Genomic DNA, 16260 nt, shown 5'->3' on the forward strand with positions numbered 1-16260 from the left:
TGCAAAAATTATACTAGTTTTGCAACATGTTCAAATTCCTATTCTAACACTTCCTATCCCTTAATTAACTTGATGACAAGTCAAATTCAACTTTCAATTCTCAATATAAACTTTATTTCGATATTTCATTCAAAAACTCCAAATCTTTAAATCCTCATAAACTCTTCATTTTGTTATTTTAAAGCAAATTAATCCTTCCTTAATCTTACTTAGCATCTAATAATCAAAACTAAACTTAAATTTCAGCACATAATCAGCTCAAGAGAAAACTCACCTTTGCTTGGCTTCACACGTGGAGAAGAGGAAATGAAGAAGAAAAGAGAGAAGAGATTTCTGGAAAATCTCCCATCCTTATCCATATATATATATCATTTAATTATAATTTTCAAGTCTAATGACCATTTTGCCCTTTAATTCTTTGGATAATTACTATAAACTTTTAGGAAATATTTCCGAACAAATCATTAAACTATTAAACTATTATACTTTAATCACCATATTCTGAAATTTTACAATTTTGGTCACTAACCCGTATTTTGGGATGTTACAAATCTTCCCCCCTTAAGAAAATTCGTCCTCGAATTTTCATTGCACCAGGAGATAAGATATTGTCTACACATCTCCAATACATTTTACTTTAACCTTTCTAAAATCCATATAATGTAACTCATTATATAGACAGTAACCTCTATTTTCATCACTCCATACCAATAATCCATCTATATTTATTACTATTTTATTTTTTTTATTTTTTTTTAATCTCTAATTACCATATAATTTTTTTATGGTTCAGATTCAACCATTCCATTTTCCTTTGTCTTATAAACTTATCACTGATGTACATATTCTTAAACTTTTCTATAACAATATTCTGCATCATTTGATCTTTTAATATTCTCCTTATAAGAATCATCCCCTATACCTTATCTTATTAATGCAGCAAAGAAACTATTCTATTTCAGAACGATATAAATCCTCTAACATTATAATTTCCAATTCATCTAAACTGTTTAACTCTACTCTTTTCAATTATAATTAACATTTTTATGGTAATTATAAAACTGGTTTATTTCCAATCTTACTTCAAATTCATTGAATAACAATTCATCAATTTAGTAGAAATTAAATTCTCCGAATTATAATGGGACACTTTCAATATATCTTACTTATCCACACACTGTACCCTAATAAATTTGTCACTGTCATATTACTATGAATAATTTCTAATTGAATTCTCAATTCTTTCACCCATTTACTACTAATATATGAACAAACAAGCCTAAATCAATCATTATCATAATATATTTATTTCACACTTGAAAGATACCTGCTATTATCTCTGGATCATCAAAATCTTCATTGGTATTAATATTATACATTCGAGCAGTGGATCGTATTTCTTGTTGAGTAGAAGATTCAGGTTGGCTCCTACCTCTTCCTCTCCAAGGTATCAAAGCAGATCGTTCCGACTGTACTGGTTCTCCTTTCCCCAATGGGCAATCTCTCACAAAATGTCCCATTTCACCACATCGGAAACAAGCTCCGGATTCTACCCTACATATTCCACCATGATATTTTCCACAAGTCTGACAATGTCTCTGTTGGTTTCTGTCCTCACCAAACCCTACTGATTGGGTCTGTCTAGCTTTCATCTGATTTGATTCTCTAACGGAGGATACTATCAATCCAGACCTTGCCTGAGACTGAGTACCAGAATCTCTACCCCTCTTGGGTGGTGCAGAACTCGATAAAGCCCCGATTCTTTTAGATGATTGGGTTCTTTGATCCCCAAACCTTTCATTCTGAGCTCTCTCTAGAGCTTTAGCACGATTTACTATTTCTTGAAACGAGGACAAGTTCAATACTATTAACATTTCTTTCAACCTTGGGCGCAAGCCCTCTATAAACCACCCACACACGTCATTCTCTGTTGGGATCAACTCAGCCGCAAAACAACTTAACTTATTAAACTCGCACTCGTACTCATACACTGTGCGATTCATCTGTTTCAGATTCAAAAATTCTTGCTTCATTTGCCTGATAAATTGGTCTCCTATATACTTATGCTTAAACTCTTCTAAGAACAAAGACCATGTCACTTGATCATTGGTCATTCTCAAAGTGACATTTGTCCACCAAATTCTCGCTTGCCCACGAAGCAAGGAGACCACTCCATCTAACTTCTCTACATTAGAACAGTGAAGTCCCATCTAACATAATTTTTACATCATTAAGCCAAAGGTCCGCGGCAACAGGACCTTCTTCGGCTTCACCTTTAAACTCTGTAGCTCCTAAACCCTTCAACTCCTTTGCAACATTCATTCTTGGAGTTGAAGTAACAGGAGGTTGAAAACGCGTCAATACCGCATCTAATGTTCTAAAGAACACATCTTGATCAGTTACAGGCACTCCAGAAGGTGTCTGTTCTTCACCTTGCCTGGCCAGGGATGGTGAATTACTGCTCTCAGCGGGCCGATCATCTCCCGCTTGACTTCTATAACTATCATGCCCGGACATCTTTTAAGAATTAAACATATCGTTCTATTAGCAAAACAACATACTCATTACTATACCAGATCAGAAGTTTTCACTATTTTGTTGGCATGTATACATTATAAGACACCCTAGACTCTTGTTTATGCCGAGAATCGGCTAAACCGTAGCTCTGATACCATTAAATGTAACACCCCAACCCGTACCCGACCTAGATACGAGTCCGAGATGTCACATTGACATTTTCAAAACCTTTATTCTTGTAAAATAACTGAACATTTGAATTTATATTAAGAAAATACAATCATGTATTATTCAATTATGTTTGGTATAAAATTTTGAGATAAAAACGTGTTTATGAACGGTGAAATACGATATGAACAGTAATACAGTAACCTGCTACAGTGATTTTCGTAAATTGTACATAACACTCGTAAAAATTTAACAGTTCATTTCTTTGCATTTGTACTTATATAATATGTTTTAAAATATTACAAAACTCGATCAGAGCATAAATACCTAATTTACCTACTTTATTTACATGCCAACCTATTTATCATAATAATACATACGTGTAATTTACTTCTGATCTGGTCTTTGAGCAGAGATATGTTGTTACTATGAACTTAGCTTTGATCCTTCTGCTTCTCAGTACCTACGTGTAAATCACTTACACGCTAAGTCATAGACTTAGTGAAGCAAAAACATAATAATAATGTATTTCTCATAAATATAAACATTCAATCTATGAATTCAATCGAGTCGCATATAATTCAGTATACATGATAACATGAGATAATACAAGTACTTTTAGTACCTTTTTATCGTATAAATACATATATCGAACATTTCTCTACATACCATGGAACACATATACTACTTCACAATAAAACATACATAGTAGCAAATCAATTTATTTATTTACTCTCTGTAAGGACCATGTATTAGCCCATGTATACTTTTGAGAACTTAAGGTATGTGAGTACATTGAGGTTGTGCACCACTATGCTGTCACAACAGCTCGTATAAATGTCCCGAAGGACCAGTCCATAGATTCTGAAGAACCTAGGTAATCAGTCCATATATCCCGAAGAACATAGGTAAACAGTCCATATGTCCCGAAGAACATAGGTAAACCCTCGACCCTTGGCATGCCAACTATACCCCTAGCTCTCATATCACATAACATGGGCATTATCATTTATAACAGTTCACATTACTTATTCATATTCTTTTTCTTATAAACACATATCTTTTCTTTTCAGTCACGTATCACATGTACGTGTAATCATGGATCTCATAATCACATGTTCCTTCTCTTCTATCACATACCACATGTATGTGTAAACATATATCTAATATCATATGTTGCATTTTTCACGTAAGCATGTAAATCATGCAACATATAAACCTACATCCATTTCTATGTACTAATGCACACGTAGTAATCACATAACATTATATAAGTTACTTCTTACCATAGTAACTCTATCATTGACTCATCGCGAGCCAATGTTTGATCAATCACATAAGTACAATTTAAATTGCACTCACCTTAGCCTTGATTTGATTCGATTATAATCCTTTGATTATTCCGGAACTTGTTTAGGCTCAATATCTACATAAATATATCATTTCAAAACAACTATCAGAAGCCTAAACTTTAAACTTGATGTTAATAACTTAAACCGGTTTAATGAATCAAATTCTATATTTTCATTTAGGGGGAATCGATACCCCCCAGGGAATCGATACCCCCTGAACATACTGGAATTTTTCGTTCAAGAGGGGGAATCGATTCCCATTCATAGGGTATCGGTTCCCTCTACCCAGAAATTGTATTCTAAGCTCGAAAATCATCAATTTTCAACTCAAACCTTCCTATTTCACTTCCTTTAATACTCCTAACTTTAATACACATACTTAAACTTATTTCTATTCCATAATCACTTCTTTAACTTCAAATCTAGTCATTCCTATGTAATTGCAAAAATTATACTAGTTTTGCAACATGTTCAAATTCCTATTCTAACACTTCATATCCCTTAATTAACTTGATGACAAGTCAAATTCAACTTTCAATTCTCAATATAAACTTTATTTCGATATTTCATTCAAAAACTCCAAATCTTTAAATCCTCATAAACTCTTCATTTTGTTGTTTTAAAGCAAATTAATCCTTCCTTAATCTTACTTAGCATCTAATAATCAAAACTAAACTTAAATTTCAGCACATAATCAGCTCAAGAGAAAACTCACCTTTGCTTGGCTTCACACGTGGAGAAGAGGAAATGAAGAAGAAAAGAGAGAAGAGATTTCTGGAAAATCTCCCATCCTTATCCATATATATATATCATTTAATTATAATTTTCAAGTCTAATGACCATTTTGCCCTTTAATTCTTTGGATAATTACTATAAACTTTTAGGAAATATTTCCGAACAAATCATTAAACTATTAAACTATTATACTTTAATCACCATATTCTGAAATTTTAATTTTGGTCACTAACCCGTATTTTGGGATGTTACAAGTTGGGTATTATATAAGCTTAAGGTAAGCTTATATAAGCTTAAAACATTAAGCAGAGAAAATTTGAAAGGAAATTTGATTAAGGGTTAAGAAATGAATTCTTGATATAAAGAGGTTTTTGAAGTTTTAAAGATGGATTTGACTTGTCAATGGGTTAATTAAGAAGTTAAAGGTGATAGAATTGAATTTAGAACACATGGAAAATTTAATGAAATTATTTGATTCAAGAATTATGGTGGATTATGGGAGATGGTAAAGTGTTATAGTGTTATAAGAAGGTTTTTACATGTATAGATAAGTTTTAAGGCATAAGGAGGGGTTAATAAGTAGAATTTATGTCAAAGTAAGAATTTTTGGGCTCAAAATGTAATTTATGGGTTGTGTGCATCGATGCATCTTCATTGTGCATCGATGCACTCTCAAATAATAAACATCGAGTACAGTTGGTGCATCGATGCATGAGGAGTGCATCGATGCATCCCCTTAAAATGGAAACATCGAATGTAAATTGTGTATCGATACATGGTAGTGCATCGATGCACCTGTTAAAGAATGCATCGATGCACTGTAGAATGCACCGATGCACTTCAATGGGAAATGAAATAAATCATTATTCAGTCTATGAAATGATAGATTAAAGTATATTAATTGGATATTGATAGCATATATATATATATATATATATGATTGTGTAGACATCGATCTAAAGCAAAGTTCGGATAGGTCGACAGAGTAAGATACGCAATGGAAACAAGAGTTTAAGAGGGTTCATTGAGACCAGGTGAGTACATGATAGTAAATGTATGTTATGTTAAGGAATTAAGACTTGCGATGAGTCCAATTCTGATATTATATGATATAAGTATTAAAGCATAAACATGTAGTGATATGGTATTAGATGTATGGTATATGAGTAAATGCATATGTTTAATTGTTGAATGCATTTTTATGTGTGAACTATGTAAATGCCTGTATTATGATAATAGGTCATGTGATCATGAAATATATGATAAAATATATATGAAAATAATATGACTCATATGTGCTTCTATTAGAATGCTATATGATATGTTAGTAAAATAAGATATATTAGATATTGATAATAAGACATAAGATTATATGCATATGTAATATATGTTAAAAAATAAGAAATAATATGTTATATGCATATGAGAAAAAGGTATATGTGATGTGACCATGTGTGAAAAGGATGAATAATGTGAATTTCATAGAAAATGCTACGTGAAAGCAAACTACGTGACTATGTGATCATATGAAATGTGATAAAGAGCTTTGTGAAAGAACTATGTGATATGAATATGTGAATGTGTAACGAGGTAAAAGATAATGCCCATGTCATGTGTTATGAGAGCTATAGGTATAGTTGGCATGCCAAGAGTCGAGGGTCTACGCGGTCCTTCGGGACATAGTGGTCCTCCGGGATATATGTGTTATATGTGGTCCTTCGGGACATCTACGTGGTCCTTCGGGACAAATTCTACGTGCCCCTAGTGGGATTTATACGAGCTGTGGTGACAGCATAGTGCACAACCTCTTCGTACTCACTTACCTTAAGTTCTCAATAGTGTGAATGGGCTTTGAAAAGAAACCATAATTTGATATAATGATATGTGTGTTTCTCGTGAAATGGTACATGTTATATGCGATATGTATAAGTGATAAGTTAGGATTATATGATAATAATGGTAACAATGTATATGGGTAATAGTGATATGAGATGTGATATGGTTATGTATGATATGATCATAGTAATTATCCATGTATTGTTGTGTTTGAAGTTATATTATATGTTTATGTTCAACATATGCTGATATGATGGAATTGAATCAATGATAAGGAAATAAGTAAGGATAAACCGGTAAGTGATGGGTTTAATAGGTATATAAGTATGATATATGTTATATGGAATATTCATGCATTTGTTAGTTTACTTTATGTATTTACATGTCTCACTAAGTCTATGACTTATCGTGTAAGTGTTTTACACGTAGGTGTGATAAGTCAGAAGATCAAGTTTCGGATCCGTAGAGCAGCATATCTCCGCACAAAGTTCAGATCAAAAATATTTTGTAAAGTATGTTTGTTATGTAATTGGTATGTTGGCATGTAACTAAGGCATTATATATGTACGCTCTGATGGAGTCTATTAAAGTTTTAAATATGTTTATGTAAAAGAATTACTTTATAGAAGAAAGAAAAATTTTAAATTTTTCTATGGTTTTTATGAAAGTATATACTTTGACTGGTCAATGTAACACCTCGGACTCGTATCCGAGTGGGGGTATTACAACTGTTGATTAGAGGCTCAAAAAAACTCCATTAACATAGTAATGGGTAATTTCCAGGAATGACGACTTAGAGCGTTGATTGATTCTGCACTATTAGACGTCATAAAACCATATCTTGCTCTAAGAGTATGTACTCTTGACCATCTTTCAAACCCGATATCTTCTAGTGTTTGAGCACATTGAGGCAAAACACGTGTTAAACAATTTATATGCTTATTAAAATTCACTTCCCGATAAGCTTTTACAGCCTTCCATTATGTTCATTTGTGATTTTTTATACCAGCAGACCTTGATTTTAGATTTCTGTACAAATGAACACCACAAAGTCCATGAAAAGCATCTGGGAAACACCTTCTAACAGCGTTGTCAATTGAATTTGCCCTATCTAATATGATTGTCAGATTGCTAATAGGACCTATGCAATCTCTAAGATGTCCCATAAACCATGTCCATGAATCAGAGGTTTCAAATTTGCCAACCCGTAAGCTATTGGCAGTATCCCATTGTTAGCATCCATGGCTACTGTTAATAAGTTTACTCCAATGTATCGACCTTTCAAATGTGCTCCGTCAACTATAATAACTGGGCACATGCAAGTAATAAACGAACGAATCTACAAAATAATATACACAAGACATATAATCATTTAAATGTGAAATGCATGTAACTAACAAAAATGAGTCATCAAAATTATATTGATTTACTAACCGCAACACCAATGGCGATAAATAGCAACTCAAAGCGTCCATCTCTATCTGTTTTGATATGAGTGATTGACCCAGATTTTTCAGCTTTAAATTGTGACAATAAGTCGGCAGTTGAGCAAACGATGCTTCTGGATACCCCCTCAACAATTCCAAGTCATAACATTTGGCTCTCCAAGCTTGAGAATATGAGATACTAATCTTGAACCGAGCATTCATGTCAGTCATAATTTTATATCCCCGATATACTATGTCATTCAAAAACATTAACTCAGCCAGAAAACCACCAAACACCTTTTTGTTTGCCTGTCTATGGTGAGAAAAAACTTGGGTTCTTGAACATGTATGTTTATCAATAAAAGTACTAACTTGAAACATTTCGCAATCTTTTATCTCTTTGCAATCATACGCCACGTACAGTTTTTGTCAATCATACACTTTGTTTCGAAACGATCTTTGCTTGATTTGTTAACTTTTAGTTGATAACCATCTTCCACACATTTCGTATACAAATCTATCTTCAAGTCTTCCTTTGTATCAAAACAATCATCTTTCTTGACAAATAACTTTTGTGTAACAATCAACTATTATCTTTACCAACTCTTCTTTCGGTATCTGAAGTAATCCTGGCATATTCCAGTTATACTCCCGTGACATTTTCTTCTTTTTCTTTTCTTCGGTGACTTCTTCTTCTTCTTCTTCAGGGTTATATGAATTACAGAATGAATGTTCAACATGTTCATTCACAGTCGTAACTTCCTCCTCATTATTATCAACAACATCTTCCTCGACAGCGGCTGTTTCATCATCAAAATTCGGGTATTGACCAATATCAAAATCATTACATGCAGGGTCTGTTTCTTCTTCTGAAACATCATCAAAATCCGAGTATTGACTAAGGTCAAAGTTCGGGTATTGACCAAGATCAAATTTCGAATACTGACTAGTACTCACAATTTTTTCTGTTGGCTCATAATCGTCTAACTGGTCAATACGAAAACCGGAATTTGGTGCTGAAAGTTGATTGGGATTTGGATTAGGAAAAGGTTGTGGGTTTTGATATTGTGTTTGGTATTGAAATGTGGTGAAACTAAATTTTCGTGGTGATGAAATTGTGGTGGAACCATTAAATTTTGAGGTTGATAACAACGTTGTACATTGTGAGCACCATAAACTGGGGTTGAAGAATTGATTACTACCCGCTACTGACCCAACTTCACTACTTCTAGGTTCAACAACATACAATGTAACATCATATTCTTGCAAAACACTAATGTAAGCAATGAATCGTTCAACATCTTCATTGTCGGTTAACAAATAAACTTTACCTTTTCTATGATAAGATAGCCTAAATCCACTTAGAGGCTCTAAATTCAATTTCTTTGCAACAAGTAACATTAGAGTTTCATAAGTTAATTTTTTTAATGACAGTTTTAGTTAAAGATTCATGGGTAAAGGCACATATTGTAAAACACCATGAATATTCTCCCATGACCCTCCAAAACACAAATCTATCCAAACATGATCAACATTAGATGATTTCATTCTACAAATTGTAAATTAATTTACTAAACAAACGAGCTATAAACTACATATCATCACTAACTTAGAGAAAAACATACCTTTATTAAGTTGATAGTTGATAATTTGGGAGAGAAATCATTGAAAAATTATAAAGAAATAAAATTATGTAAAAAAAATTAGAGATGGGGAAGGATGTCGTTGGATATAAGAATGGATGTCGCCAGAGAGAGTGATAGATGGAGATGGAATGAGTTGCGATTTAGGGATTTAGGTTATGAGTTGCTGCTGCTGCGTAGTTATATACCCAAAAGATTTGTGTTGCGAAACTAAAACCTGTTGCGAAATTAAATTCGTGTTGCGAATTCGAAAATTGAGTTGCGAATTTGAAATTCAGTTGTGATTTTGAAATTCAGTTGCGAATTTGGCAAACGCGTTGCGAATTTGACTTCTTTGTTGCGATTTTCTAAATTCGCATTGCGATTCATATATTCGCGTTGCGAATTTGGAAACTGGGTTACGAATTTGTTGGTCATTTTCGCAAATCCAAAAAAACTTGGTTAAAATCGTATATTATAAGGTATTTTCGGTCACTGAGGTTATTTTCTCTTTAATTTAATCTATCATAAATCGAGTTGAGTCGGATATCATATTCGGGGTAATATCAGATTGAGTCCCTATCATGTTGGTCAGTTTTTAGGTCTGGTTAACTTTTAAATCTTCTGTTATTTTAGATTAAGTATTAGTCCAATCGAGTATATGTAAAATTATTGTTTTTTTCTTATTAAAAATTTTCTTTTTCGGTCTAATAATTTGTGCTCAACTTCGACTCTTAACCATTAATGTTTCAAAACCAATCATCATTAATGTCAAGATAACAGTTTGACTCAAACTTGACAAATCTTAATTCGACCTTATAAAATGATTTTTTTTATAAAAACGTCAGGTGAATTTTGACGATTTTACCGAAATATCGCCCTGACAAGTAATAATTACCTGTCAGACACCCTTTCTCCTAATTATCGATCTATCACCCTTTCTAACAAGGCGATCGACATTCGTGCATTATCCAAGCTGGCATCACGTCAAGACAGGAGCAGATAGGGTTTCTGACACACGTACGTAAGGCGCGGATCACCATCTGCGCCTTCCATTATTGGTACCGACCATGTCGGCCTTTAAACCCTATTATTCCCTATAAATAACACCCGCTCTATGCAAACATCACCACATTAATTCCTTCTATTTTTGTTGTAAGGTAAAATTATTTTTTATTATATTATATTTATTTTATATATGATTTTTTGAAAAAAATTTGTACTAATTATTTTGTATTATTTTTTGCAGTTGTAAAATTGGAAAGTATGATCATACTTCGAGGTATTTTTGTAGATACGATAATAATATAAAATTATATTATTTAAATTATTGTGAAAATTTTTAAATTTTTATTAGTTTATATTTTAATTCATATTCTATTTATTTAATTAGGCGTATTTCAACTATTGTTTTAACAAATATAAGACTCTCAATATTTCAAACTCTCAGAATGGCGCGTATTTTAGCTATTGTTTATTATGATGAAGAAATTCATGAAGATGAAACCGGCGTCATCTTCTTATCAAATCATTATGTTAGAATATCCTTCAAGAGAAACATAAATATTGAGGAGTTGATAACGAAAATTTCAATGAAGATTCATGTTGGAAGTATTAGAAGATTATCCTCATTTCAGTATAGATTTCCAACCGTAGTATTTATGTTAACTTATACAGCTTTCGAACTATCCAATGATGATGATGTTGCTATGATGGTTGATTCTCAAAATCATTATTCAGACGTAGATACACGGATATATGCAAAATTTGTTGAAGTGTGTTTTGTTCGTGGTATGTCATTATGCTCTCACTATGGGCTGGCTCAACAAGTTGATCTAGTTTACAGCCCAACTTAAGTAATATGTAATGATTTTAACTCATTAATGGGAAATCCACATCATGGTGTCATCCCATCAAGTTCAATGGGGAGACATTCATCAGCAGCTTCTTACGATTTGTACCGAGGTGGCTCCACAAACAATCTATATAGTAACATATTGTCCAGTTCAAGGGGAAGACATTCATCTGCCAATTTCTTTGACCTGAATATGGAGATGCCCTCGACTCAACAATCTATGCAATACTCATTTGACACAATACCTTTAAGCTCTAGGGGGAGGCGTTCAACTGTGAGCTTATTTGACCTCAATGTCGAGATACCTTCAAGTTCAAGGGGAAGGCATGCATCTACCAACTTATTCAACCTAAATGTCGACATCATGGAGGAACCCTCATCTCCAATAGAAGAACCTCTTCATGAGCCAGGTGTGGATGGTGTTGAGATTGGACTATTCGTTCAGCCAGAATCACTGCAGTTCAACATAGACTTAGATGATGATGATGTAGATGAAGTTCCCAGAAATACAATACACATCGAACCTCCAGCACACATGTATCAAGCTGACTATGGTGCTATATACGGGCCAGAATTTGAGTATATGCCCAATGTCGGTGACTATAGCTTCAACTCATCACTCAATGATGGTGAGTTATATAAAGGAATGGAGTTTCCATGCAAAGAAGAAGTGATGTTGACAATTAAGAATTACAACATTCACAATAATGTTCATTCTAGAGTCGAATGTTCTAACACTGAAAAGTACGTATGTCACTGTGTCTAACGTGATAACGGATGCAATTGATGGTTTGTGTATCGAATATGAAGAGGAAAAACAATATATGGGAAGTAAAGATATAAAACGATCCTCACACATGATGGGTTGGAGGGGTCAATCAGGATCATCCCAACTTGGACTCCAACATTATCTGTCAAGACATCATGCCCATGGTAAAAGCAAGCTCCCATATACTTATTGGTACTGATTTCAGCTATACAATCGCAGTATGAGTATATCGTCTCATACAGGAAAGCATGGAAGGCAAAGCAGAATGCCATTAAAAAACTTCACAACGAATGGGATGCATCTTACAACGAACTACCAAGTTGGTTTAGGGTAGAAAGTAGATTGAATCCTGGAACAATTGTCGACTTCAAAACTTGTCATGCATACCACAATGATCGAGTGCTTCGCGATTGATGTCACTTCTATCGGCTTTTTGGACTTATCCACAGTGCATTAATGTTGTGAAATACTACAAGCTCGTGGCCCAAATCGATGAGACATTCTTGTATGGAAAATACAAGCAAGTTTTACTATTGGCAATTGTACAAGATGGTAATCGCAACATTCTTCCAGTTTCTTTTACCCTTGTTGAATGAGAAGATACATATTCTTGGGATTTTTTTCTCAGAAACTTACGCTTACATGTTATCACATGGGAAAAAATATGTGTCATTTCATATCGCGGAGCTGTGATCAAAGCAGCAATGGATTCTTTGGGTCCAATGTGGCAACCACCCTATGTACAACATTGGTACCATATCTGACACATTGCTGCTAACTATCATGGAAGGTTCAAGAAAAAAGATGAGCGTCAATTACTTGTGCACATGGGTATGTCAAAATGTTATTTTTCATTTATCAATCATTTTTATTTTTTTATGGAACAAAGTTAGTGAGTTCTACATTTGATGCTCAGATTATGAACTACTACCTAAAACATTTGAGTCCATGTTTCAAAAGTTGAGAGGAAAGAACGAGGAAGGATACAATTACATCAGCCTCATCAACAAAGAAATATTGACAAATGCATATGATGGTGGATATCGATATGGACACATGACGACCAACTTGGTTGAGGCTATCAATTCAACCTTAAAGGGGGCATATGATTTACTGGTAACGGCTTTGGTTAAAACGACATATTTTCATTTGGGAGCACTTTTTGCCAATCTCGGGGGACAAGCTCAAACTTGGATGCAAAATGATCATGTCTATCACCCAAGATTAGTTACAGATCTACAAAAAAGAATTGTTGCATCAAATGAAATATTTGTAAAAAGCTTCTCTAAAACCCATGAATTATTTCGTGTCATAGAGATGCCACGACCTCTTCAAGGGATTCAAGCAAACTCGTTCAGAGTTGATCTACAAGACAAATGGTGCAACTTTGTATTTTTTCAAGTTCTGAAGTATCCATGCTCTCATGTCATAGCAGCTTGCTCGCATACCTTTCAAGACTATAATATTTTTGTGGATCTCGTATACCGACTTTCAGAAATGTTTAAGGTATATAAATATGAGTTCCCCTATAGGTAATGAGAAAGACCATGATGAGGTTCAGAATTGGCTTGCGATGGTACCATATTCGTCCTTATTGAGGGAGCTCGGTCGTCCAAAATCCACTCGAATTCATTGTGATATGGATATTCAGGAGACGTCCAAAGAAAATAAAAGATGTAGGCATTGTAGAAACCTATGACACAATATGAAAAAAATGTCCATCTCTTTTGTCATCAAGTAACCGTTGATGTTGTGCTTGATGTAGTTTTTGTTTATGAATTTTAAGTTTCTGTTATTTAATTTACTTTCAGTTAATGTCATTTGAACATTGCCGATTAATTGGCAACTAAAGAAATTAAATAATAAAAACAATTCGAACAAACTAAAAACAAGAAAATGATACAACAAAAAAATTAAAAATAACTAAAAAAATTCAAACAATTAAGTAATAAAAAAATTAAGAAACAATATAAATAAAAAGTCAATAATTAAATAAAAAAAATTACAATTGATGGTAAACAAAAAAAATAATGAAGTAAACAACTATATCGATGTCGGCGTCTTGAATGTGTTCCGCAAGGCGGTGATTGTCTGTGTCGAGGAGGATTTCTTCATATAACTTGTTCTAACTCCTCACTCTCATCATCATCATCATCATCATCATCATCATCATCACCATCAGGAGAAGATACATTTTGTTGATGAGAGACGAATGACGAAGTAGCACCTCCATAGAATAAGGACCTTGGATGTGTATGACTGACTATCCCACCGCTCACAGAAAACTGTGAAAACTGTGAAAAGATCGACATCGATGAGTGCAAAAACTGTACAGGAGGTGTATGTGCATGTGGTAAAGCTTCACCCACCAAATAACCAGCATAAGAACCCCAAGTTGGATCTACAAGCATGCAACTATAATATCCGCCAGCGTATTTGTGCACTCTCCACACGGAATATGGAATGTGTGTGTCTCTGGTCTCCACCGCTTAACTAATGAAAAAAATAAGGTTGGATTCAAGGTTACAGTTCCTTCATATGTTGCTACGTAATCGAATCCAGTCTTGACTAAATACGACCGTACACGAGTAGGTATCCCTAACTTAAGGTTACAAATGAATGAATCTAATACACGACATCTCTCCTAATTTAATAAATATTATAGAAATTAAAATATAAACTAATACTAAACAAATAAAACAAATAAAATATTAACAATAATTAAAATTACAATAGAATTTAAAATTTTTACCGTATCAGCAAAATGTCTCTAGATATGATGTTCATATAAACGTAGCAAACCGTCTTCCATTTTATAACAGCAAAAATTAATAAAAAATTAGTATAATAAAATAATAAATTATTGGTTTATTATAATACAATAAATATATTTTACCTTTTTAATAGAAAAATTGATACTCGAAATAATGAGAGAATTGAGATTTGAGAGTGGTTTGGAGGTTGTGTTTTGTTGTGTTTGAAGGAAGAGATGAGGGGTATTTATAGGAAGAGATGAGGGGGAAGACGGATTTCCCATAAACGTGGGAGGTGAACGGTTGGGGTATTAAATGAAATGCGTGGATGGTGATCCGCGCCTTAAGTACGCGTGTCAGATGCCCCAAAAAAGCACGGATGGCGATCCACACTTGTCTTGACATGGCACCATCTCGGATAAGGCGCTGATGGCGATCTGCGCCTTTCATGACATAGCGCCAGCTCGAACAAAAACCCGCAAAGTCATTTGTGCCTTGTCAGAAAGAGTGCTAGATTAGTAAAATTAGAAGAAAATGTGTCTAACATGTAATTATTATCATCGTGAATTTTGAGTATGATAGACGTGAAATCAAGTTAACTAAAATATAAGATTATTTCAAGAAACACAATGTGGTTGAGTTTTAAATGCATAGTAGTCCAGTCCAAATATTTGACTTGATTTATAGTTGAATGATAATTTTTTATTTGAGACTTGTATTTTATGTTGATTTGTCAAAGTAAAAATATTGAAAATTTTTCTTTGTTTCCAAGTTAACTATAATTTATCATCCAAGTGATGTTAATCAAAGATAATCAAACAAACTAAAACTTTAGATAATGAATAATTTTATCATAAAATATTTTAAATTTTGTGAAAAAATATCAAAACAGATACGAAGATGATTGGTTAGAGGAAAATTGATTTTGAACAATTAAATTATTACCAAAGCTGGTAATTAATTAGTTATATAATATAAAAAGAGAATAAAATATACATCATTTTATTACTTATTATTAACAATAAATATAATAACAAATTATTTATTCACTTTAACTTAATTGTTGGATTAAAATCATGATAATATTTGGTTCGGATTGAATTTGAGCAAATTAAATTTAGATTACTTTTGATTTGGATCAAATTGGATACAAATCAATATCATTTCATCTAAAATTCAGGTCGATTTTGATTCGATTAATTTTATTTTTGAATTTAATTTAAACC

The sequence above is a fragment of the Hibiscus syriacus genome, unplaced genomic scaffold (assembly GCF_006381635.1).
Source record: "Hibiscus syriacus cultivar Baekdansim isolate YM2019G1 unplaced genomic scaffold, ASM638163v2 tig00110896_pilon, whole genome shotgun sequence".
NCBI lineage: Eukaryota > Viridiplantae > Streptophyta > Magnoliopsida > Malvales > Malvaceae > Hibiscus > Hibiscus syriacus.